This window comes from Mustela nivalis (genome assembly GCF_964662115.1).
Source record: "Mustela nivalis genome assembly, chromosome: 4".
NCBI classification, from domain to species: domain Eukaryota; kingdom Metazoa; phylum Chordata; class Mammalia; order Carnivora; family Mustelidae; genus Mustela; species Mustela nivalis.
In genome coordinates, this window is record NC_139023.1 from 76885979 (window position 1) to 76913670 (window position 27692).

The following is a 27692-nucleotide window of genomic DNA, read 5'->3' on the forward strand; positions in this document are numbered from 1 at the left end:
ATCTCCCTGATATGAGGAAGTGGTGATGTAACATGGAGGCTTAAGTGGGTAGGAGAAGAATCAATGAAACAAGATAGGATTGGGAGGGAGACAAACCATAAGTGACTCTTAATCTCACAAAACAAACTGAGGGTTGGTGGGGGGAGGGGATTTGGGAGAAGGGGGTGGAATTATGGACATTGGGGAGGATATGTGCTTTGGTGAGTGCTGTGAAGTGTGTAAACCTGGTGATTCACACACCTGTACCCCTGGGGATAAAAATATATGTTTATAAGAAATAAAAAATTAATTAAAAAAACAATTCCTTTCCCAGCCTTCATTCCAGATGAGATTAGGTGGCCAAAGACAGGTAATCATGTTATTAAACTTACATTATTAATGTAATTACAAGATATTAAACTTATATGAAACATGTAAACATGTTATTAAACTTTAATTCTGTCCTCTTCATTTTTCTTCTTGCTGGAAACATGTACTTGCTGGCTGGTGCTCTTGCAATCCTATCACCATGAACTTCATGCTAAATACAATGGAGATTAAAGGCAGGAGAAGCATGTGATATTGAGGATATAAATGAGAAAAAAATTAAATTTCAATTTTGTTTAAAATTATGCTTGTTTTAGTTCTCTGTAACTAAAATTAAATAATGTTAGTATTTCTAGTCATGAAAATGTTGATTCCATTTGATAAAACATACTTTTGTAAATCAGCTTTTTGGCATGGTTGTAGCCAAACCGAATGATAAAAATTGAAAAGATGTCAAAAATTAAAGAGCAAATGTCATTATATATTATCTCTACTTTCATCTTTTTCATGTAAATGATATAAAATAGTTATCAAATTGAAATTCACTCCATATTAGAACCATGTGTGTGGGGGTGTTCACCTTTTTTTTCTCATTTTTTCCCTGAAATTGATTCTTCATTTTTGTACTGAAATATAAGATTGAGAGAGATATGTGTCTTTTTAGACAGTGGTCAGTGTCCCTCAGTAGCAGATATTTTGATGTGGTCCTTGACTTGGGAGTATTCTTAGGATCAGCACTTGTGGAAGAGGAAGGAAGGAAATGGGATTGGTCAGATGGAGAAGTTGAGCTGTGAAGCAGTCCTCATTTTAGATTCAGTTTTCCAAACATGAATTCTGTTGGAGACATGGAACTTCAAAGTGGTTTCTAGTTGAGGCAAGTGGGCCAGGTTCTATATACTGGCACTGGCCAGGCTTTGGATCAGTTGAGTAGAGGTTGAGAGTGGGAGGCAATCTGATGGTAGCATATCCTGCTGGGTTTTACAAATCCTCTATTTCTGAGTAGTAATCTGAGCAACACATCATTTAGTCACAGAAGATAATGTAGTTAGGAAATTAATTCACAGTGCAAAAAAGCGATATGCATTTTATTGTTCTGAGGAGAAAACTGTGATCAGATCCTCCTTTAAAAAAATGTGTCTTGGACAAAATATTTTAAAAGTGCTTGGGTTTTTTTTTTGGAAAATATTGCTTATTTAAAGAACTTGTGTGCAAATTAAGAAAAAAAAATTTAAACAGGATTGGATTTTGGGAAAACTTGTTTTAGGTGAATCTATTTAGGTGAAGTAACTTGAGGCTTGCTGGTAAGATGAAGGGTAACATTTTTGCTAATGCTGATTCCAAATTTTCATGTAAATACAACTAGTTGATTTTTTAATCTCTAAAAAAGGTGAGTACCTAGAATGATTATTTCTTTTGATGAATTTCTGTTTAGAAAACATGCTAGCCTACATCAAAATTATCATAAAAATGGCTGAAGAATTATAAAGCCATGGCATACTGTTCCTTTGAGCAAGTCATTCATATTTTTATTTGCTACATTTTTACTCCGCAAAAATTGTTACTTCACTAAAGCAATTTAATTAGTGTTATAATAAAACTCTAGAACCCAAAAGTGAACATTTTATAAGTACAAAGTACTACCATGTTTTTCTTCCTTGTAATTATCCATTGTTCTCAATTATTTAATCTAAGAAGAAAAGATAAGTAGCATTCCATATCCCTTCTACCACTTTAGAAATAAGCAAGCACTATAACTCCTTTCAATTGGGATATTAAATTGGCAAATGCATTATTTAATGACTAATAGATCCATGAAGCATCTCATTATGATTGCTAATAAAATTACTATAATTTGAGCCTTGAAAATGTATGGATTGAAAGTGGTGACTGAAGGGGCACCTGGGTAGCTCAGTGGGTTAAACCTCTGCCTTTGGCTCAGGTCATGATCTCAGGGTGCTGGGATCCAGCCCTACATTGGGCTTTCTGCTCAGAATGGAGCCTGCTTTCCCCTCCCCCTCTGTCTGCCTCTCTGCTTACTTGTGATCTTTCTCTCTCTCCGTGTCAAATAAATAGATAATTTTTTTTTAAACGTGGTGACTGTCTACATAAATTGTATGTGATACTGAAAGGGAAAAATAATTAAAAAGAAAAAATAGAAAAAATTTTCCCTTTTTATTTTAAATTCCCATAGCAAATGTCACTGTGCCTTCTGATTCTAGATATGTTAAAATGGCACATATGAGTATCATAACCACTTATATATCTTCTCTAACCAGGCATGGTTGGCATTTTTTCTTCATTTAGGTTCAGTTCAATAGCTTGACATCAGATTTCTGTAACAAATTGAGAGCTACTCATTATCCTTACCCATTCCTTTCTCATTTTGATTTCAGTGGGTCAGTAGGAAAAATACAAAGACAATATCACCAAAGTGATTGAAAAAAGACCTGAATTTTTTTTTTTTACTAGTTAATCATCTCAGCAAAATATTGTCAATAGTGCCTTATGACTTTCAGGTATAGAATATTCCTTAAGTATATTCTAAATTTGACATATAGGAAATAATATTAAAGAGATGTATGCTCCAACTCTGACTTCATCACTTAGAACAAAGTGAACAACTACAATTTAATTAACTCCTGTGAACTTCATTTTACTCATTTTTTCAGATAAGGATAATGATACCTACCTTACATAACTGTTGGAGTAAGTGGAATAGAATATAGAAAACTTTCAGCACTGTGCATGACAGATGATAGACACTTGAAAATGTTTCTATTTTCGCTGATTTTTCACTCTTATTTATTCTTGCTCTAGTTTTTGTTTCCAATTTATTTATTTTCAGAAAAACAGTATTCATTATTTTTTCACCACACCCAGTGCTCCATTCTATCCATGCCCTCTATAATACCTACCACCTGGTACCCCAACCTCCCACACCCCCCGCCACTTCAAACCCCTCAGAACTTCCCTATGACCCTGCAATTGCACTCCTGGGTATTTACCCCAAAGATACAGATGTCGTGAAAGAAGGGCCATCTGTACCCCAATATTTATAGTTTTTTTTATCTTTTAAAATTATTACACAGTTTTCATATGTTAAGTCTCTTATCTGTCTTTCTTAAATATCAATGCTTCCTTATCTTGTCAGGATTTCTATCACTTGGGTTTTACTATGAAACATTTTTGTCACAAAGTTTTCTTTAGTGTTATACCACCCTCTTCCATATCTAGAGACTCACAGAGAGGTGTTTTTTTTTTTTTTTTTTAATTGTCCTTTTAATGCCTCAGATACTTTCACTAAGTATTCAGGTATTTATTTAACCAATTTATTCATGTATTCAATAAATTAAATAAGTAAATAAGTCAACCTGCAAAACCTATTTTGTGAAAAGTAGTTTGCCATTGGTTTACAGTGGGAATTGAAACTGTCATAATGGTAGGACAAAAAACAAGTCTAAATTGTATAAATATTTAAATACTTTCTGAGAGTATTTCACTGGGACTAAGACACAGGTTTATAAACATTCTTGGTCCATGACAGCCTTAGGCCAAAAGAAATACAAATAATTTTGTTTATTAATTATTTAGGTCAAAAAATAATATTAGTAGTCTGTGTGGTGGCCTGAAAGAAGGCATGAGAGCTGCCAACAATAACTACTTGGGGAAAATGGAGATTGGATATGCAGTGCACTCTGTGACATCCATAAGTATGTACAAGAGATCCCTTTTGAGATTGGTTGGACCTATATGTGGGAAAAAACAGGAAAAATACAAAAGGCAAGGCCTGAAAAGTCCAAGGATCTAGTCTTAGCTTTGGAAATTCAGAATCCTTATGAAGGTACATTGTCAAGGTAGAAGAACATAGAATACTTAATATACTTATAACTTCATAGATACAAAGACTTTAATAGAAGGCATATTGATTTCTGTTTGTACTTTAGCCCTAACCTCACTAAACACAATTTCTATCATAACATATAAAAAAGAAGTAAAGGAAGAATATTACATAAGTTAGCTGAAGCATATTTTAAATCTGAATTCTGATTCTGACTAAGTACTCATCTGTACAGTCTAAATAAAGAAAATCACTAGAGACAAATTAGAGTAGTTGAATTCTACAATGTTATTAGAGTTTGACTTTCTTTTAATTAGTCTTTTTAAAGAATTCAGTAGAGCTAAAACTGACAATGTAGAACTAAAGGTAAAACCAGTGGTGGAAAATCAACAATAGAATTTTAAAACTTTGCCTCAATTGATGATAGCACCTAGGGAAAGACATCAATTTTTAGATATAAAGACAAATATGTAATACTTAGCTATAGATTCACTGATACAATCTAACTAGTACTGTTCTACCCATATATGGAATATGATCATTTCATATATAGGTACATGCATGTTTAAAAATTAAGTGACCTGTAAATTTAAGATATGTGAACGTTGTAAAAGGTTCTGTCTCAATAAATCTTTTAAAACAAAAATTTGCTTTGATTATTCAAATTACTCAGGTAACACCATTTTCTTGTTAGTTGTTTTCCCCTTTAATGAGGAATACCCATTTTCAACATTATTGGCCAAGAAAGAAAAAAAATTCTTTAAAGTTTGAAAGCTATATATTGCCCACAATGTATGAAAACTACAGGTCAATAAATGGATTTGGTTTCATTTTTGACATGATATCTCCATCAACAAACAAACAAACAAAAACAATTAAATTACAGTTAATCTTAGAGCAAATTTTAAACTTTGTAGTAGTCTTTTCACTTAAAGATATGTGTGTATATGTTTTATGGTCTTCTCTTTTCAAATCATTTTTAAAATAGTGTAAAGAATGTTAATATATAAAGAGTTAATGTTTGGTAAGACTGCTATAAAACAGAACAAAACAAAACAGAGACACATAATCATTGAGGGATTATAAATAAGAATTCAGAAAACATGCCATTCTTAAATCTTTCATCACATTTAACTTCTAAACTATACCCCCCACTTCTAATAAATGTAAGTTGCATAATTCAGTGAGTAAGAAGATTCTCACTACCCATAACCAAAGAGTAGTGAGGTCAAAAACACCCTTCAAAATAGCAATCACGGCATGAGACAAAACAAACAAGGAAACCAAAAAAAAAAAAAAAAAAAAGAAGGAGGAGGAGGAGGAGGAGGAGGAGGAGAAGAAGAAAACAAAAAAAGAAAGAAACACACGAGTATAAAACATCTGGTAGAGAAAGAATCTACAAAGTTGCTTTGTTATGACCATCCTGGAAAAATAAGACAGTTCATATCTCATTCAGATTACAAGACTGCACCTTTGTCTAGTCTATCATTCTATTGACCCTTTTGTCAAAAGAAAGGAAGTATAATACTTTTATACCATAGACATATTTTGACACGATTGAAATTTAGCGCCATTGATTTTACACAGTTGGTGGTCACCTCATTCACCTGCAGTCACATGTAGCACTTGCCTACTCCTCCTTTTCCTGCTGTTAGTTTTTATTTTCTATATGACTTAGAGTTTATATTACTCATGAAAAAGACAGAAGAACATTATTTGTAGTCATTTTGAATATAGATATTAATGTATATAAAAAATAAAAGAGGTAAAAATTGATGAAATGTTTTCGTTTGTGCTGGGTGCCTTTTGAGAGCTCATAAATTTGAAGAGTTCATTCTATTGAAATGCAGTTAAATCCACCATAAAATGATATGTGATAAGCTGAACTATAGACTTTTTTGAATCTTGGTATAAAACACTAATTAAATCATAACTTTAAACATCCAATTTGCCATTTTGGAATGGAATAGTACTTCCATGATGCATTTTGTATGTGAAAGCACAAACTATGAAGATATAATGAGATATTTTATTTCATAACAACATTATTGACTATTTATGATATACTTTAAAATGCTTAGTGTTTATATTATAAAGAATTCTCTCCATTTCCTTTGTTCTACATATCTCATTGAAAATCTATGGTCTGTGCTGAGTGAAATAAGTCAAGCAGAGAGAGTCAATTATCATATGGTTTCACTTATTTGTGGAGCATAACAAATAGCATGGAGGACATGGGGAGTTAGAGAGGAGAAGGGAGTTGGGGGAAATTGGAAGGGGAGGTGAACCATGAGAGACTATGGACTCTGAAAAACAATCTGAGGGTTTTGAAGGGGTGGGGGGTGGGAGGTTGGGGTACTAGGTGGTGGGTATTATAAAGGGCACGAATTGCATGGAGCACTGGGTGTGGTGAAAAATAATGAATACTGTTATGCTGAAAATAAAAAATAAATTAAAAAAAAAAAAAAAAAAAAAAAAAGAAAATCTATGGTCTGATGGTCATTCAGCAAATTGATTTTTAAAAGATAATCATTTTTAGTTTACTTATACATTTCAATAAAGTGATGTTTTTATTGAAGTCAGCAAATCTAACATAATGTCTTTCATATATGTACTTTATAAGTCAAATTAATTCCTGATAGTATGATTGGATGTATATTTTGCCTGTTTTTTTCTAGTTACTCTCCTTTGAAAATTACTAGCTAATGTATTATTTATCAACTTAGGAAGAAGCATAAACATAGGTTCATCTCCTTTTATTTCCCTGATAATTTGGTATGAGTATGGTTACATAGATACACATACACAAAAACACACATTACTTGGAAGATATTTAATTTTAAATTATACAGTTTTATGAAAAGTAGTATTCATATCATTTGAACAAATATCTGATAGCTTTATTAATGCTCTTTAGCCTTAACCTGTTTTCCACAGACCATAAATACCAAAAACAAATAGTGTTAAACAAAGAAAAAATAGACAAATCTAAGCAGTTTTAAACTGCTTAGTTTTTAGAATTTAACCATAAAATAGATCAGAGGTAATGAGACCACAATCTATTTATAACAATACTAACTAACTTTTAAAGGTAGATCATTATGTTCTGAATTTGAGAAAGTTGATGTTACAATTTTGTTATCTTGCTGTTTTCTAAATGACATGGTTTAACTGTAGAAATGAAATTAAAGTAAATGTATTGCTATTTTATTATGTAATTCTTCTGCATGTTTTTTAGAAAAAATCATCTTCTTTAGCCATTTTTCTGTTTATATGAGAACACACCAACACAGAATGTGTAGCCCTATTTAAAAATAGAAGCACTTGCTCTCACGCATGCTCTTCTTTCCTTCCATCATGCTTTTGAGGTCCTCAAAACCTAGTATTATGTCCCTTTCCTTTATCTTGCACTCTAAATACTCATTCAAGCCACTTTATTCACATATTTTCAAGTCACTCACATTCTGGAGTTCCTCATCGACCTCAATACTTATATATTATCCTGGCTTACAAATAACTCAAACTCGGCATAGCTAAGACCAAGCCATAGATATCCCTCACTGCCTCAAACCATACACTGCCTCAACACTCACATATTCAGGACAAATTCTTTTCACAGGTCTCTAATATTATTTAAAGACACCCTCCCCCATTCAGTTGATCAAGCAAAAAAAAATATAAGGAGTCCTCTTAGATAGCTCTCTCTCTCAGCTCCAGATAACAAAACCATAGCTAAATGTTATCAGTCATAGCTTTAACTTTCTCTTAAACCTCTTTGATCCTCTCACTTCTTGTTTTCACAAAATAAGTCTCAGGCTTTCACCTAGACTCTCAGAATAATAAAATTCCTTCTCCCACCCATCTGGCTTCCCTCTAAGTCTTCACACAGCTTCTAGAATTTTTTTTTTTTTTTCAAAATCAAATCTGGTCATCTCACACCATTAGTTAAAATTCATCAGCAGCTTCCTATGGCTAATAGAATTATGACCAAAATTAATATGACCTCTAAGTCACTTATGATTTGATCTTTGCCCACCTCAATATCCTCTTCAATCTTTTTTCTTTTCCTCTCTGCATACTGACCTTTTTGTCCCTCTTCCTTGCCATGTATGTTTTACTCTGTACACACATCTTCTGTCTGGGATGGTCTTTTATTTCTTCCAGCTGCCCCTTAAATAACAGTTTAAAATATTGTATTTATTTATTTTACAGAAAGAGAGAGAGAGAGAGAAAAAACATGAGCATGGAGAGGGGCAGAGAGAGAGACAGAAAATCCCAAGCAGAATCTGCATTCAGCAGGGGACCCAATGCCAGGGTCAATCTCAGGACTCTGAGATCATGGCCTGAGCTGAAATCAAGAGTCAGATGCTTAACTGACAGGTACCCAGGCACCCCTAAATGTAATTTTTTCAAAGAAATCATTCTTAATCTCTTTAGCTAAGTCTATCCTTGGATTATTGACTCTCACAGAATCATGTATATAGCATGCATTAGCATTTTTGCAGTTGCTTTTTTATGTGTTTATGAATATTTAATTAATCTTTATTCTTCATCATATTATAAACACACTGAGGATTTGACTGTGTTTATTTTTATTCACCAGCTTAACTTCAATTAAACTAGCAATTAGAATGTTGTCTGGCACATTGTACGGGCCTCAATAAGTATTTTTTGACTTACTGAAAGAATCAATGAATGGATTGTTAAATAAATCACATGATATATTATCTCAACAAACAAGAAACAAAAACAAAAAGTATGTGTTGGTTATAATTACTAAGATGGCAAGAGCAAATATCTATTAATTGTCTACCATTCTGAGTTGGAAAAAAATATTGTCATTAATGTTATTATCTTTCCAGAAATAACTATTGAGCAATAATGAATGAATCTAAAACTGTCCCAGTGTTTTTTTCTTGTATATTAATCTGCTTTGGTAAACTAAAAGCAATCAATCTAGGAACTATTTATACATTTTTGAGACAGGTTTTGCAATGTCATTTCTACCATTTGCTTGCTCTCTGCCAATGTTAATTTTGTCTACTTGCTTTAAATTTAAGTCTCTTATTTTTAAAAATATGTAGAGTGCACTATATCACATTGGTTTGTTATGAGGATTACATCAAATACATACAAAATTACCTAGCATAGAATATATTTAAATTCATTAAGTATTAGTTTTATGAACTGAATAAGTACATTTTAGTAATGTAACAAAAGTGTTATGTATGCTAGGAAATCAATAAATATATAAATTTAATTAATATTTTTCTAGGTTTATATTTAACACGAGCTATCATCTATTTGTGTAGTTTTCTCTAGTCAAAGAGAAATAGGAATATTATTATATGATATTTTGAAAAGATACTCAACATCTTTTTTTTTTTTTTTTTTTTTTTTTTTTAAGATTTTATTTATTTGTCAGAGAGAGAGAGGGAGAGAGTGAGCACAGGCAGACGGAATGGCAGCAGAGGCAGAGGGAGAAGCAGGCTCCCCGCTGAGCAAGGAGCCCGACGCGGGACTCGATCCCAGGACCCTGAGATCATGACCCGAGCCGAAGGCAGCGGCTTAACCCACTGAGCCACCCAGGCGTCCCGATACTCAACATCTTTGTGTTCCAATAAATACCCTTATATATACTTCTTTCTGGTTCCAAATAACTCTATTGTGGCAAGTCTTACAAAAAAAGACTTTATCCTCAAAATGTCTCTGGTCAGTGAATATGTTTTTTAGCTTCCCTATTAAAATAAATAATAGATATTCTTCAGTCAATGTCTTTAATAAGCTGGTTTCACTAAGTATTACTTGACTTGAAATAATTTTATGAAAAAGCTAATTTTTTCCTTTTAACAGTTAATGCTACTTAGATATTGGAATTTGTCAAATAAATTTCAATGCAGTATGTAAAGAAAATAAACTAGTAAGAAGAGGCAATTATTTTAAAGATTTTATTTTTTATTTATTTGACAGACAGAGATCACAAGAAGGCAGAGAGCCAGGCAGAGACAGAGGAAGGGAAGCAGGCTCCCCGCCAAGCAGAGAGCCTGATGTGGGGCTTGAACTCAGGACCCTGGGATCATGACCTGAGCTGAAGGCAGAGGTTTTTAACCCACTGAGCCACCCAGGTGCCCCAAGAGGCAATATTTAAGTCCAGAAGATATGGATTCCAGGGAGAGTTTTGTGAAACACTGGACAATTTTGCTTAGAGAAGGTCTTATTAAACTTCAGTTTTACTACCTACCCCCATTATAATAACCACAGATATACTTCTGGAACTCTTAAGGTGTTCATGGGGAAAAAAATGAAATAAAATATATGTTTTTATATGAGTTATCATAGTTTTTAAGCAATATGACCAATCTCTAAGTCTATTTCTCCATATCTTAAAAGTTTTAAGTAGTCTTATAAAGCTTCATCTAATTTTTATTGATTTTGGCATTATACTAAGTTTTTTAAAAAACTGTTTGTTTGTTTGCTTGTTTGTTTTTCTTACATTCTGTTAGGAACCAATATACTGGATTGTCTGTCTTAATTTGTCAAATTATGGGGAAGATAAATTAGTTTTTGTTTGCCAAAATATGATCATTTTAAGTGTGAATGAAAACCTCAAAACATTAAGAACAACTTGATCCACATTACAGAAGACTAAAATTCTTAAAACTTCAGGATATGAATCATTGAAATTAAAGATAGTCTTAATTTCCTATTTCTATTCCCCATTTCCAATCTGGTGTAATCATATTACTGATATTTTCTGTCAGATTCATGTTATTTTAAAGATTGTGAGTTGTTTTTATTTAAGTAAAGACAGAGTAGAAGGGTAGGAATAAAATAATAAAGTAGTACTTCATAGCAGAAAGTTTTGAATGTGATTTCTGGTGGGAGGCAGGAGAAGAAGGAAAGGAAAAGAAGAAAGAAGGAAAAAATGGACAACATGGAAGAAAAAAAAATGGACTTTTACCTGCAGAGAACAAATAATGGTTCTGGCAAAAAGGAAACCACTGCAATATAATTGGGGCTCAAAGGATTATTGAAATGACCAGACAACTAGCACATGGAAAAGCCAAGGGTGAGGCAATGATAAGCCAAAGCCACTGCACAGAAGTGGTGTGGAAAGCACAGCAGTGCTGGCACATATGCCCTGGACATCCATGACCAACACCCACAGAGCTAGGCATTAGGTCATCATCTGGTGCTTGACTTGAAACTGGTGTCACTGCTGGATCCAGACAATGTCTATTATGTACATGTATCAAGATTCTAAATCCCAGGCTGGAGTATCTGACTGGCTGACATTGGACATAGACCATTATCCTTGCTAATCAGTATCAAGAAAAGGAAACAGGTCAACTTGGCTTTTATTATCTAATGTAGATTGTTATCTGCCAACCAAGTTGACATCTTCAAATTGGAAAATAATTTAAATGCTGTGCCTTTAAAATGAAATATAACCATAAGACCACTATCACTGAGACTTGAATTTGATTCTAAGATCTTATATAAACATTTGATCAGGTTATATTTGGCACCAAAATATTTAGGGTCAAGCTCATACTTTGCATTTAACAACAGACATTTACTGTGCTTCCAAACCAAATTCATTTAGTACTCCAAAATCAGGTATCACATGTCAAATCTTTCCTCTACATACAGACACTTTTCAAATGTTGCTTGCGGACAAAGTGCAGGTCTTCGCCACTCACTGAAAATTTATACCCCTTTGTGACTCCAGTCTTAACAGTTATAACAGCCTCTCTCGTGTTGGGCTGCTTCTGTCTCCTTCAATCTTTCAGACATTATCTTCAACAGAGTTCCATCTTCCAGCATGTACTGGGTGTCAGGCTTCAGGAAGTCTTCTGAAGAAATACTAAAACACTGATATTTCCCTGTTCAGCTTTTTTTTTTTTTTTTTTTAAAGATTTATTTATTTATTTATTTATTTGTCAGAGAGAGAGCGAGCAAGAGCGAGCATAGGCAGACAGAGTGGAAGGCTGAGTCAGAGGGAGAAGCAGGCTCCCTGCGGAGCAAGGAGCCCGATGTGGGACTCGATCCCAGAACGCTGGGATCATGACCTGAGCCGAAGGCAGCTGCTTAACCAACTGAGCCACCCAGGCGTCCCCCCTGTTCAGCTTTTGTCAGCAAAAGACTCAGGTCTCAGAAACAAGGTATATTTAGGTTGTGAAAGAAAAGTTACTAATTCTCATTCTTGGTGAAAACCATGACACAAATTAATTTATCAGTAAGTCATATTGACCTGCTTTTAAGCTCTAATTTTTTGTTTTGTTTTGTTTTAGTGTAGTTTGGTTTGGTTTGGGGTTTGTTTTTTTTATTTTTTATGCCAGCAAATTGTAGAGCTCCTCCCGGCCACCAGGCTTGGCAGCAGCATTGCATGTGGTGAGTCTATGATTGGGGCTTATCTTCTAGATTTGATACCAGCTGAATTCATCAAATTTATCCCCTTTTCTTTTGCCAAACAACCCGAGTTTTAGCTGTCAGGAGTAAAAGATGAAGCAGTTGAAAGCTGAATCTAAACTTCATAGTTCCGATTAGTGTCTAATCTTCTCATTTGTTTTACTATTTATTTAGTTATTTTGTTGAAAACTATGGAAGATTTAATTTTCTTTTTTTTTTAATTTTTTATTTTTGATAAACATATATTTTTATCCCCGGGGTACAGGTGTGTGAATCACCAGGTTTACACACTTCACAGCACAGAAGATTTAATTTTCTTAAAGGACTTTGATGAAGACATCACTCTGGTATCTTCTCTTATGGAGTTCATGATAATCAGACTTGTAATTACTCTTTTGAAGATGATATATCTTTTCTCCAGCTGTTTCAGAGTTTTATTTTTGACATTTTTAACATTTGTTTTTGGGAGAGAAGTTATTCTTTGCATAGATTTTTCATAGTTATCATTCTTGGGACTTTTTGAGTTTCTTGAATCTTTCTAACCACAATGCAATTTATCAGGTACTTCCTTTATGTTTGTCCTTAAAATAACTTTTTACCACAAGACTGATGAATTTTTAGAAAGATTTCTTTGTTATGTTTATCAGATGCATGTGTTGGAAGACCCATTCTGAATCTCATACACACAATTTTGCATTGGTACCAATTTTAAGATGTTGTCCCAGTTATTCAATTGGTTATAGATTGGACTTTAGCCATGACTTCCTACTCCAAAATTGCTGGATACATATACCTCTTGTCATATAGTTAAGGCATACCTGAGGATAATGAGGTGGTTCAGGTGTGATATTTTTGGTAAGAACCTCACAAAACATGGACCAATTTATGTCAAAAGCAACTGATGAATAAAGCTGTCATTTACTGATATGATAAGAATCAGGAAAGAGATCATTCAGTGGGGAAGAACTGTTGCAGAAATTTACATAAGCAATGTATTGCCAAACTCTAAGTCTCGGTATCTAACTGGGCAAATAACTCCTCCTCCTAACCATTATTATTATTTTTTTTTAAAGATTTTATTTATTTATTTGACAGACAGAGATCACAAGTAGGCAGAGAGGCAGGCAGAGAGAGAGAGAGAGAGAGAGAGAGAGAGAAGCAGGCTTCCTGCAGAGCAGGGAGCCTGATGCGGGGCTCGATCCCAGGACCCTGAGATCATGACCCGAGCCGAAGGCAGCAGCCCAAACCACTGAGCCACCCAGGCACCCCCCTCCTAACCATTATGACTGAAATTTGTCTATTACTTTTCCACTTGACAACCATGAAAGCCCTTGTGATGGTTTCATTTGAATTATATTGAATAAGACAATCAAATCTTTACATCATGACTTCCTACCAAGAATATGAATTATATATTAACTTTTATAGTTCCTTTTGTACAATTGAATAAAGTTTTATAAAATAAAAAAAATCTTATTTACATGTAGTTTCTACTTATTTCTCAATATTTTATGTTTCGGTTACTATTTCAAATGAGTGTTATTCAGTCATATATATATGTGCTTAGCATATATGGGTGAATATCTGTATGTAAAGAATTATCTACCTATCTATCTAGAATATAGTAAATATGTTAAAAGAGAACCAAATCAGTCTCTTGTTAGGGCTTAATGCAGTTGGTGACTTTAAGGTGAAGTCAATGATTGTTTGCCATTCTGAAATCCTAGTACCCTTAAATATTATGCTAAATCTACTCTGCCTATGTTCTACCATGGAACAACAAAGGCTGGATGAAAGCAGTGGTTACTGGTTTATAGTAAATATTGTTTACTGAATATTTTAAGCCTACTGTTAAGACCCTATCCTCAGAAAAAGATTCCTTTCAAAATAAAACTTTCCATTGGCAAGAGTGTGGTCAACCAAGAGCTCTAATGGAGATGTTTAATAAGATTAATATGTATTCATGTCTGCTAACAACCATTCTGAAGCCCATGGATCAAGGAGTCATTTTGACTTTCAAGTCTCAGAATTTAAAATATGTGCTTTGTGAAAGAAAGAAAGAAAGAAAGAAAGAAAGAAAGAAAGAAAGAAAGAAAGAAAGAAAGAATAAAGAGAAAGAAAGAAAATGAGGGAGAGAGGGAGGGAGGGAGGAAGAAAGGAAGGAAGGAAGGAAGGAAGGAAGGAAGAAAGGAAGGAAGGAAGGCAGGGAAAAAGAAACATGTTCTGTAAGGTTATAGCTGCCATTGTTAGTGATTCCTCAGATGGATATGGGCAAAGTAAACTGAAAACCTTCTAGAAAGAATTCACTATTCTAGATGCTATGAAGAACACTTGTGATTTATGGGAAGAGGTCAAAATATCAATGTTAACAGGAGCTTGGAATAAGTTAATTCCAAACCTCATGTATGACTTTGAGGTGCTCAAGATTCAGCGGAAAAAAGTAACTGCAAATGTGGAAATAATATGGAAACTAGAATTAGAAGTGGATCCTGAAGATGGAATTGAATCGCTGAAATCTAATCATAAATCATGCACAATGAGGAATTTTTTTTTTTCTTATGGATAAAGAAAGTAAGTGGTTTCATGAGATGAAAGCTACTCCTGAAGAAAAGACTGTGAGGATTGTTGAAGTAACAAAAGATCTGAGATATTACATAAACTTAGTTGATAAAGCAGGGAGCAAGGCTTGAGAGAACTGACTAATTTTGAAAGTCATTCTACAATGGGTAAAACATACTGTCAAATGGTATCACATGTTATAGAGAAATCGTTCCTGGAAGGAAAAGTCAATTGGTGTGACAAAATCTACTGTTGTTTTATTTTAAGAAATTTGTCACAGCAACACCAACCTTCAGCAACCACCACACTGATCAATCAGCAACCATCAACATTGAGGCAAGAGCCTCCACCAGCAAGATTACCTCTCACTGGGGCACCTGGGTGGCTCAGTGGGTTAGGGCCTCTGCCTTCAGCTCGGGTCATGATCCCAGGATTCTGGAATCGAGCCCCGCATCGGGCTCTCTGCTCAGCAGGGAGCCTGCTTCCCCCACTTGTGATCTGTCTGTCAAATAAATAAATTAAAAAAAAAAAAGATTACATCTCACTGAAACCTCAGATGATGGTTAGAATTTGTTAGCATTAAAGTTTTTAGTTCAGGTATGTACATTGTTTGTTAGACATAATGCTACTGCACACTTAATAGGTTACAGTATAGCATAAACATAACTTTTATATGGTGGAAACCAGAAAATTCCTTTAACTTACTTTAGTATTTGCTTTAGTAAGATGATCTAGAACCAAACCCTCAATTCTTCCAAGGTATGCCTGTATAAAGATCTAGGTTTTTTTGTTGTTGTTTTGGGGGTTTTTTCATTTGTTTGTTTGTTTGGTTGGTTTTTTGCAACATCATCTGGATGATGTATGACCCTTATTTCTTTCACCCAGTCATTGAGTCTTTAATCCTAATGATTGCATTTTATATGTTTACTAGTCTTCTTAATACTCATCCCCTTTTTTTAACCAACTTTGATAATTTCTTATTCTTTATTCATGTTTGTAATCTCCTCTTTTTTATCTTTACATAGTAGACATATCATTATTTTATATGGAGCATTTTATGGATCTAATAAATTAAGTTATTTGGTTATGATGCCTCATTTGGTTTTCTATTTGTTCATTTTGAAACTATGGATTGTGCTTATTTATCTATGTCTATATCATCTATATATTCCAGGATATCTTTCCTTTAATAGTTAATTTTTACACTTTATACAAATCTGCTCCCATAACTGACTTCAACTAAAAGTAACCCAGTCTTCATATAAAAATGTGATTTTTAATTTATTTCCTTTGTTTTGTTAATTCACTAGGAATTTACCGTAGCATTGACGTTTTAACCTGGTGAAAATTTAGGTAATGTTATCTAGCTTCCATTATTGGAGATAGGTCCTCTTAATATTAACCTTGCTTTTTCAAAGTTAACATGCAAATGTATATCTTAAAATAGAAACAAATTGCCATTATATGCAATTCTTTAAAAAAATAGATAAAAAAATAATTCAGTCCTATTCTTTGGCTTCATCAATGTGACTTCAATTTAGAGTAGAATTGTATGTACCCACATGCCTCTGAGCACTAAATGTGGTTAGCATGTGTAAAATTTAGCTACCTGAAAAAAAAAATGCTTTATATAAAATCAAGGGCACTGACTAAAAAGTGATCTTCATGGTCCTATAAAATGTATCTCCTAAAAGCCTCTAAGATAACTAAAACAAGCAAAGAGAAGTAAAGAGGGGAAGATGATATACTGTTAAACTCAACATGGACATCTGAATCATAATATTAAGAACATTCTTTTTGAATAAAATCATTTGTATTTGTCAAATGCTTTGCCATCTCTGCCTCTAACTGATAACATTTAAATGTATTGTATACACTAATGCTTGCATTTTTCTTTAATAAATTGTAAGTAGATATTTTTGAATATGTGTATGTGTGTGTGTACATATATATGTTTATGTGTATATCTAGACATATTATATTAAATATATATCCTAAAATTGTATATATTCATTTTGAAGAATTGAATTTGGTAGAGGCTAAAACCAAAATTTGAACACAGGCATATATCTATATCTACATCTACATCCACATCTATATCTTTGTCTTGGTTCTTGCATGCACCAGTTTTTCTACTGTGGAAAAGTTGTTTTTCATTCTGAACCTTAGATTTTAGAACTTTCAATGAAAAGAATGAAAAATATTTACTACATATAGTTGTCGGTAAACTTAAAGAAGGCAATGAAATTAAACATAGAGACACATATCAACACTAATGAATTAACGTAACGCTATAAAGATGCTACCTTTCAGGCAAACAGTGATAGATTGAGATGCTAAACAACAAGAATTTGACCCACTTAGTATTTAAGGACTATTATACTGTCACAGAATGAAGTAATGACAACATTGAAAAGCTTTGAATTTCCAGTCCCCTTTTATATTACTGACCCAAGATGACATTACTCAGGACATGTTTCTTGATGATTGCCATTTAGAAAGATAGGCTGTGTTTATTGGATGAATCATTCCTCTTTGAAGCACTAATATGCACTTCAATGTGCCGTTAGTTAATATCAGTATGTGTTAGAGCGCTAAGGTCTAGAAAAACATCCCACGGAAATCAAATAAAATCTACCTGATTTATGTGCCAGACAGTTAAATAAGACTCACAATGATTTTAGCAGCTTTACTGGTGCTCAGATTTACAGACAATTGAATTTCGACAGCAGAATCTTCCTGACAATAAAACTTAGTGATAAAGTGGGAAACATTGTTAACGCTAAGAAGGAAATTGTTAAGAAGAAGAGAAACTGGTATTTGTTATGGCAGCAACAAAAAGATTCAGTGTGAATAAAGTTAAGTTAGTTAAGGGAGATAGAAAAAGAAACCTTAAGTAAATGTTTAGATTGACTTGAATCTTTCTGAAACAGAGGGTAAAAAATGACCTGGGGATATCACAGTAATTAATAGTCTGAAATTAAAAGTTCAGAAAAGTAAAATCCCAGGACACACATATTTCTTTAAAAAGGTAATTAAAAATCAAGTAGATAATAGACCTTGTTCACAGAGCATACCAGTACTAATCACTTTTTCAATATTGAACTGAATTGAAGTATTGTTCCTTTTTTTTCCTCCCCATAAAACTAAAATCTGAAAAGGTAGTGTTAAATAATTGTCAGAAATGTGTAGAATAAAAATTCAACACACATTGATGAGGACCCATTAAGAACTATTTCTGAGAATACTCTGTTGTGTGTGCTTAGTGTAAGTTAGCTTTTCAGTACAAAGATTTTGTTTGTTTTGATGTACATTATAAGAGCTTCCAACAAATACATTATTCTTCTAACAGTATAATGACCACATTTGAAGATTCAGATAAATTTGTCAAAATTTATTTGACTTGCACAAAATTTATTTGTTCTTGAGTATATTTCATGAAATTACCTTAAATAAGTAGTATGGTCTTTGCATTCTGTAGACTTGATTGATATTTTTCTGATAAAGTATACTCTTATTTTAATTTCAAGTTAAACAATTTCAGAAATCCAAATTATAGTTCCCCTAAAATCATTACATACTTGTGATAGATACTTAATTTGGGGCTGAAAATATTTCTTAAAAACACATATTTGGTTCATCAAATATTTATTAAATATGTACTATATTACAAACACCAGGTAGTTGGACAGTGCACAGATGAAACAGATGTAGTTCCAGCTCTTTAAAGGATTACTTTGCATAAGTGACTGAAGAATAAATTAAGCATTTTCACTGGGAAAGAAAAACTGGTGGTAAAGCAGGGAGGGCACAATTTCTGATGCTGGCGTGACCTAAATTTTGAATTCTGAGTCTTGTGAAGCGGCAAGTTTTGTTGACTTCTTGAAAACTCTGAGCTTCACTTTCCTCTTTTGTAAACTACTGATCATGCCTGTGTTAGGATATTAATATCTGTAAAACTTGACATATAACAGACATCGAATAAATGCTTTTTATTATTGTGTTTATGGTTGTTTTTCATTTTTTGTTTTCTTAGGGGGAGGGAGGGCCCTGGCCTATATAATTTCCATGACCTTTTTTGACATTTTTCATTAAAAGCTATTATAAAATTAAAACCACACTATACAGTCTCTATCTAATTTTCTTCCCATTTGCATTTGACATAATCTTCTGGTCACTTTTATTATCTTGTATGAAACAGTTTTTATTGATGCAACATGGAGGAGAAGAATAAATTAAAGGATTTTTATTAAATATTTGCCCAAGCCTCTCCCAGGACCTCCATACTGCTTACAAAGTATGGAATCAGAAAGACTGCACAGAAGAAACACTTAGAGGAAAGTGGCTGTCCATATTAGAAACAGCTTCAATGTACATGTTAGGAAGAATATAAGAAAACAACAGAAAGAAATTATTAGAATCCATTTACAATGGGAAACTCTTTATGAAGTAAACTTCAAACTGAGCTTTGAATAGTAGAAGAAATATGGCTTCAGATGAAGCAGTATATATACAAAAATGAATATTATTGTTTTATGTTTTCAATATGTAATTTCAATAATGTTTTCAAATATTATAGTGATTGTATGGTTTCTTTTTTGTATGATTGCTTTTAGGTACAAAATATATTTCTTGCCATGCTGTGTTTAAATCTAGGCATTTACTATCTAGTAATTAGATCCGAAGAGAAATTAAATTATAAATGCCGCTGTGATTACAGGTTAGAAGAGGATTAAATAAAATGACAGAATTACAATAAAATTTAGCTACTTATCCAGTATTTCTTCATGTATAGGTTCTATGTTTCATATGTAAATATACCAGGATGTTTTACTAAATGCCATATAAAATGTATGCTTCCTAACAAACTACAAATTTTTGTGTTTTTTCAAATCTTCCAAACTTTCAGTTGTCTCAGTATTTAGAGATCTATTCTCTGTTTGTCTTGTTTTTCTCCTATTTTCAAAATGAAGTCATAAAGGGATGGAAATATTCATGAAAATTATAGTTACCCACAGTAATGAGTGTTTGGAGCAATTATGAACTGTTTTGAAAGGTGAAACCAGTTGTAATTCTCTACTAAACAGGCAGATTTAATTGAAGTTAAAAATACTAAAACCACAAAATTTTAACACTTTATTATCCATCTTTCAAAGAGTTAAGATTGTTTAAGGTCAATGGCAAACACTGAAATCCTAAGAAAATATATACACCTCATAACCTCAGAAACAGTTGTGTAAGGATTCCATCTCAAGGAAACAAAACAGTAATTTAGAGTATAGATACAAAGAACAAGATGGGTTTTTTGCTCAATTTAGTATTTGACTTTTATCTTTAAGTTGAGTAATATGTGTAAATTTACAGGCTGTGTAACATTAAACTAAATTTCATTTTTTTAGTCATTATAGATTTAAATTACTGTTTTCCAAAAGAACTGCCAAAGATCAACAAAAGAATAAACTCAGACAGTTTTGAAAAACAGATCACACAATTAAAAAAAAAAATCTGAAGAAAGCACCCATTGGTTTAGTAATATTTTGTACATAATTTTGCAAATTAGTTTTATGTCAATTTATAAATAAAAGCAATAAGTCTGTGTTTGCTCCATTCCACAAAAATGATTTAGAGTCATATTATTTGAATTCTTCATGATAAATATTATAGGTAAGTAACTGGATTTGACTCCTTTGGCCTTTTTTTATCCGACCTGTGTTATGTACCTCTAAAAAGTAGAGCTCAGTTCAAGTAAAGAAAAAAACTGAATCCAATATAAAATTACTCAACTATCTCACTATACTTTTTTTTTAATCAAAACCTTCAAATTACAAAAAGAAAAATTACCCTGATACTTTAATTTTTCCAATTGTCCATCTTAGTCATAAGAAACACCAGCATTTTCCCCAGTGAAATTATTGCTAGATTAAAATTCGCTAAGGAGAAATCTGTCTAGTCATATTAAAGTAACTGTGCACAGTTATTTGAAAAAAAATTCTATTGGAATGCAGATGATTACACTGACAGAGAAATATTTGCACTATTTTGAGTGTATATTTTTAAATTTTGATAAATAGTGGTTAAGGGACAAACATCTTTAGAACACGTAAATTAAAACAATCAATTGTTTTAGATGTCACAGAAATATTAAAAATATCCCTCCTCTATTTAAATATAGAACTTGACATTTATTCAACCAATATTTGACAAGATTGATTAAACATAAGCTGACACCATTTAGGCATGAATCCATGACATATATATCTGACTCTGACTCTGGAGAGAGCACCAATGAGAAATGTAAGTGGAGTGCATTTAACAATTCATGTTTAACAATTCATGAAACAAAAACTGCTTTAAATATATATTAATGAGATTGTTTTTTCACTGTAATGAAGGTGTAATAAAAAATAAATGTAAAACAGTTTAGAAAGAAAGTACCATAATCCCTTTTTCTTTCTTTTTAGTTCTGGTTAAACTAGTTTGAGTCCAGGTAGGATCAGCATATTCTAAGATAGCAATATAGCAACCAAGCATGAGATTTGCATCTCCACTTTAGATTTCTCATTCTTGAACCTCTTTTTGCCTTATCAGTACAGCTACCAAAGGGCTTAGCAAATGCTGCTGGAGTGGAATCTTTCACTGCATTTCATATTGAAAATTTAATTGTTCATGTCCATTTCCAGCAGCAAGCCATGTCTGCAGACTTGTGATAAATCCAAGCAAAAAACAGGACAGACTTGAGGATATATGCAAATAAAATATTAACCTACATCTGCAAGAGTTAATGCAGCAAATTCTATTATAGATATTATGTACATAATATTTTCATTTATGGTTTACATTGAATGGCTTCATCGAACTGAAAAATATTTCACCTGCATTTCAAGTAATATAGGTCACTTTAAACATGCCTAATATTGCATGCTATATGCAAAATTATTTCTGTCATTTAGATCAAAGGCATATATTTGCTACATGTCCATGCCTGCTTCTCAGATACATTGCTGTTCTTTCTTCCCTCTACAAATGTAAACATAATGCTTATAATCCTTCAGAATATAAAAAATAACAAAACTAAATTGTACAAATGATCTTATTTTCCCCAAAACAATCATTTTATCTTTGTGCAATTGCATTGTTACTTGCTTACTCAAGCTGTGCTTTATTTTAAGAAAGCAATATATTGCATTATATATATTATATTATATATTATCATACATTATTAGGTTATCCATATAAATGGAAAACAATTTAAAAAAACAAAAATAAACATGCGTTGGAGGGGATGTGGAGAAAGGGGAACCCTCTTACACTGTTGGTGGGAATGCAAGTTGGTGCCGCCTCTTTGGAGAACAGTGTGGAGATTCCTCAAGAAATTAAAAATAGAGCTTCCCTATGACCCTGCAATTACGCTCCTGGGTATTTACCCCAAAGATATAGATGTAGTGAAAAGAAGGGCCGTCTGTACCCCATATTTATAGCAGCAATGGCCACGGTCACCAAACTGTGGAAAGAACCAAGATGCCCTTCAATGGACGAATGGATAAGGAAAATGGGTCCACATACACTATGGAGTATTATGCCTCCATCAGAAAGGATGAATACCCAACTTTTGTAGCAACATGGACGGGACTGGAAGAGATTATGCTAAGTGAAATAAGTCAAGCAGAGATAGTCAATTATCCTATGGTTTCACTTATTTTGAGCATAACAAATAGCATGGAGGACATGGGGAGTTAGAGTGGAGAAGGGAGTTGGGGGAAATTGGAAGGGGAGGTGAATCATGACAGACTATGGACTCTGAAGAACAATCTGAGGGGTTTGAAGTGGCGGGGGTTGGGAGATTGGGGTACCAGGTGGTGGGTATTATGGAGGGCACAGATAGCATGGAGCACTGGGTGTGGTAAAAAAAAATGAATACTGTTATGCTGGAAATTAAAAAAAAATTAAAAAAATAAACAGTTTTAAAAAAGGAAAAAAAATCTAAATTTACCAGATGAAACTATATCATTTTTAAATGTTATGAGAAAAATTTGATCTCTGAATAGTATCTCTTAAAGGAAACATAAACTATAATAAAAACTATTAGGAAAAATATATGGAGAGGAGATATGTTATAACTACAGTAAATTATTCATTTTTAAGTATATGCTAAGTTTAATTAAAAATCTTGTTTTGTTATAAAGCAGAAATGATGAAAGAAAATAAAAAGAGAAACAGTAGAAAAAAGCAATAAAACAATTGGATTCTCTTTAGAAAAGCAGAAGAGAATATAATTAAGATAAAATGAAATACCAAGTTTCATTTTAATTGTCTTAAGTAACACTTGGAAGTGTTTTTAAGCATAAAAGTTTCTATAGCTTCTTCTACATTATTAAATACTTGGAAACATATAGGATTTTTACCCCTTTGGAAAGTTAGTGCTGCCTTTTTGATAACAGGAAATTAGTGAAGTCTTCTTCTACTTAATATATTTGAACTTAATATATTTGAAAATATATTTGAACTAAGAATACATTTACTAGTTTAGTTATAACTGTTTGTTTTGCTGGCAATTTTTAAAACATTTTTTCTAAACATGAGTTTCATCCACATCAGTGGCAATTTTTCTTAGTTTTCTAAGGTTTTGTTTTGAGGCTATTTTCATTATGCTACTACCACCTACAGTCTATCTTGGGTCACAATTACTCTTTACACCTGTGAAGACTGGAAAGTGTATAGAAAGAAGTATTTCCTTTATTTATCCCTTATAGATATTACTTTTGAAGTTATCCATGGATGTGGTTGTTCTACTAGTTAGAAATTTGTAAGATTACATCTTACAAAGAGTAGCTCTTCTGGAATCATGAGTTAGAAATAAATTTCTCCCTAGCCATTTTTTCATATTGATAGATAATATTGATAAGAAGGCTGATAAAGTTTCAATGGAGATGAAAGGTACTGTGTATATTTTGAGGCACAAATAAATTAGTTTGGTTAAATAGTGTAATGTTTGAGAAGAGCCTAGATTGATCATATGGGGGCAGAATGGCAAAATGTTTTGGGTTTCAAAAAATTGGGTTTGCAGACTGTCTTTGAAACTTACTTTATGGCATGGGGTAAGTTAATCAGCCTCCCTGCATGTCAATTTCCTAAACTGTAAGACTGATAGGATTTATGCATTGAAAATTGTAATGAGTTTTGGAGTGATGTATATGATACATGGTCCATACTCAACTAACATGATTCAATGATTCAACCAGTATTAAATTCACATAATAGTTTAGATGGTTGACATGAACCTTACATGAAAACTCAAAATTAATTAGATTTTCTTCTTCATTGAAACTCACCATTTCTTTTTATAGTAATACTGTTTCATATTTGCTGAAGTTAAGATAAACACTTCCAGTATGGTAGAAAGATGAAAACCATATAGATTATAGTACTATGTGCAAAGGACATAATAAAAATAAATACTGATAAGTGATAAAGATTTCTGATAATAATTCTCAACAAGCACTTTTGTGTTGGGAACTCTTAGAGTTGCCCATTCCACCCCCCCAAAAAAGAGAAGAAAACATAATTAAGTACAAGGAATATATTTCTTACATTCTCCACAATTTTTATGTTGTAGAAATTAAGAGTGAAACATAATGAAAGGAGTACAAAACCCACATTATGGAATTTATATAATTCAGTCCAAATATCCATCTCATCTTAAAGATGAGAACAAAATAATCACAAAGATGCAGAGATCAATAATACAGCACAGAGAATGGCATTTTCAAAAGACTGAAGACTAGAGAGAGCATTAATAGTTCAGCATCTTTTGGATACAGGATATAGGATATAGGACCAATAGTAAGAGAGAGGGTTATAGATATAAGTTGGGGCACATGGGTGGCTCAGTTGTTGATCATCTGCCTTTGGCTCAGGTCATGATCCCAAAGTCGTGGGATCCAGCCCCAGATGGGGTTCCCTGCTCAGCAGGATGCCTGGTTCCTCTTGCACTCCCCTTGCTTGTGTTCCCTCTCTCACTGTGTCTCTCTCTGTCAAATAAATAATAAAATCTCAAAAAAAGAGAGATTTGCACAGCAAAGGAAACAGTTAACAAAATCGAAAGACAACTGACAGAATGGGAGAAGATATTTGCAAATGACATATCAGATAAAGGACTAGTGTCCAGAATCTATAAAGAACTTAGCAAACTCAACACCCAAAGAACAAATAATCCAATCAAGAAATGGGCAGAGGACATGAACAGACATTTCTGCAAAGAAGACATCCAGATGGCCAACAGACACATGAAAAAGTGCTCCATATCACTCGGCATCAGGGAAATACAAATCAAAACCACAATGAGATATCACCTCATACCAGTCAGAATGGCTAAAATCAACAAGTCAGGAAATGACAGATGCTGGCGAGGATGCGGAGAAAGGGGAACCCTCCTACACTGTGGTGGGAATGCAAGCTGGTGCAGCCACTCTGGAAAACAGCATGGAGGTTCCTCAAAATGTTGAAAATAGAACTGCCCTATGACCCAGCAATTGCACTATTGGGTATTTACCCTAAAAATACAAATGTAGTGATCCAAAGGGGCACATGCACCCGAATGTTTATAGCAGCAATGTCCACAATAGCCAAACTATGGAAAGAACCTAGATGTCCATCAACAGATGAATGGATCCAGAAGATGTGGTATATATACACAATGGAATACTATGCAGCCATCAAAAGAAATGAAATCTTGCCATGTGCGACAACATGGATGGAACTAGAGCGTATCATGCTTAGCGAAATAAGTCAAGCAGAGAAAGACAACTATCATATGATCTCCCTGATATGAGGAAGTGGTGATGCAACATGGAGGCTTAAGTGGGTAGGAGAAGAATAAATGAAACAAGATGGGATAGGGAGGGAGACAAACCATAAGTGACTCTTAATCTCACAAAACAAACTGAGGGTTTCTGGGGGGAGGGGGGTTGGGAGAAGGGGATGGGGTTATGGACATTGGGGAGGGTATGTGCTTTGGTGAGTGCTGTGAAGTGTGTAAACCTGGTGATTCACAGACCTGTACCCCTGGGGATAACAATATATGTTTATAAAAAATAAAAAATTAAAAAAAAAATCTCAAAAAAAAAAAAAAAGAAGATACCAGATGATTTGTATATCATCCATTTAATGAAATCAGACTATTAGTGTTTGATTCCAGAAAAATCACTCTGAACTTCAGTGTAGAAAATGGAATAAAGGGGTGCCTGTATGGCTCACTCAAGTGTCTGCCATCAGTTCGGGTCATGATTCCAGGGTCAGATGGGAGACCCACATAGAGCTCCATGTTTGGCAGCCTACTGGGAGGCTGCCTGTTTGGGAGCCTGCTTCTCCCTGTCCCTCTGCCTGCTGCTCAGCCCCTGCTTGTGTGCTATCTTGCTCGCTCTTATTCACTCTCTCTAACAAATAAATAAAATCTTTAAAAAAATGAAAAAAATGGAATAAAATCTGATGTGAGGATACCACTTCAAAGGTAGTTTTAGTAAACTAATAGATGATAGAGGACCCCAAATATGGGTTACTTAGGGGTGAAATTGACTAAACTTGATCATTCTGATGAAAGAAAAGGAAAGACACTGGTCTATGGACTACTGGCTTTCACTAGTCATGATAGCCCAGGACCCATAACAAACATCTTAGGTGGAAACATTTTGGTAGAAATTAGAAGCGGTTTTAATGTTCAGATAAGAATTTAGTTTTGTTTACTTCATATGGTTTTTAATATTTTGTAACATATAGACCACTTCTTTGTTCAATTGCAACGATTATCCAGTCTTGTTACTAAATAATTTTAAAATATTTTGAAAAATATCTATAAAATATTATTTCCTTCTATAATATTTATTTTTATATTGCCAACATATCTCTATTTCACTCCTAAATCAGCTTAGAATTCTTTAATAATATCTTTTCTTTCCCTTTACACCCATCATGCAATTCTTATAGTTGATACACTCTTACATAAAAGATCAGGTTTTCAAGGAACAGTGTAATTATAGTTGTCCACTAAAGTATATCATATATTTGGGTAATGATATATTTTATGAAGTAATTTTTTTCAATAGTTTTATTTTTTTTAGGTCAACAGACAGCCATGAAATTTCATTATAGCATTTCAGTATAGAGGCTGGGAGATTATATATGTGTGCGTGTGTGTGTGTGTGTGTGTTGTTTTCTACTCTACAGATTAGACAATAACTTACTATTGACCAGATTTTCAGAGAAGGATTACATTATTAATTGTGAAATGCAACTCTTATTTTTAAGCCACAGTTTGCAAATACTTACTTTCTGAACTAGACTCCTGCAGCTCTGAATTCCATTAAAGAATGCAATTGGAAGTTTCATAATTTTCTCTCCAGGGGATTATTAAATTGTGTTTATTATCATTACCATAATACATATCAATTAAAAATCTATGCCTCTATAAAAAGCTATTGAAAAATCATAGACCTTTTACATATACAAAAGGAAAATATATTTTGACATATTAAGCTTCTAATGTATGGATAAGAACTACACAGTAATTATAGAGGAACAATTT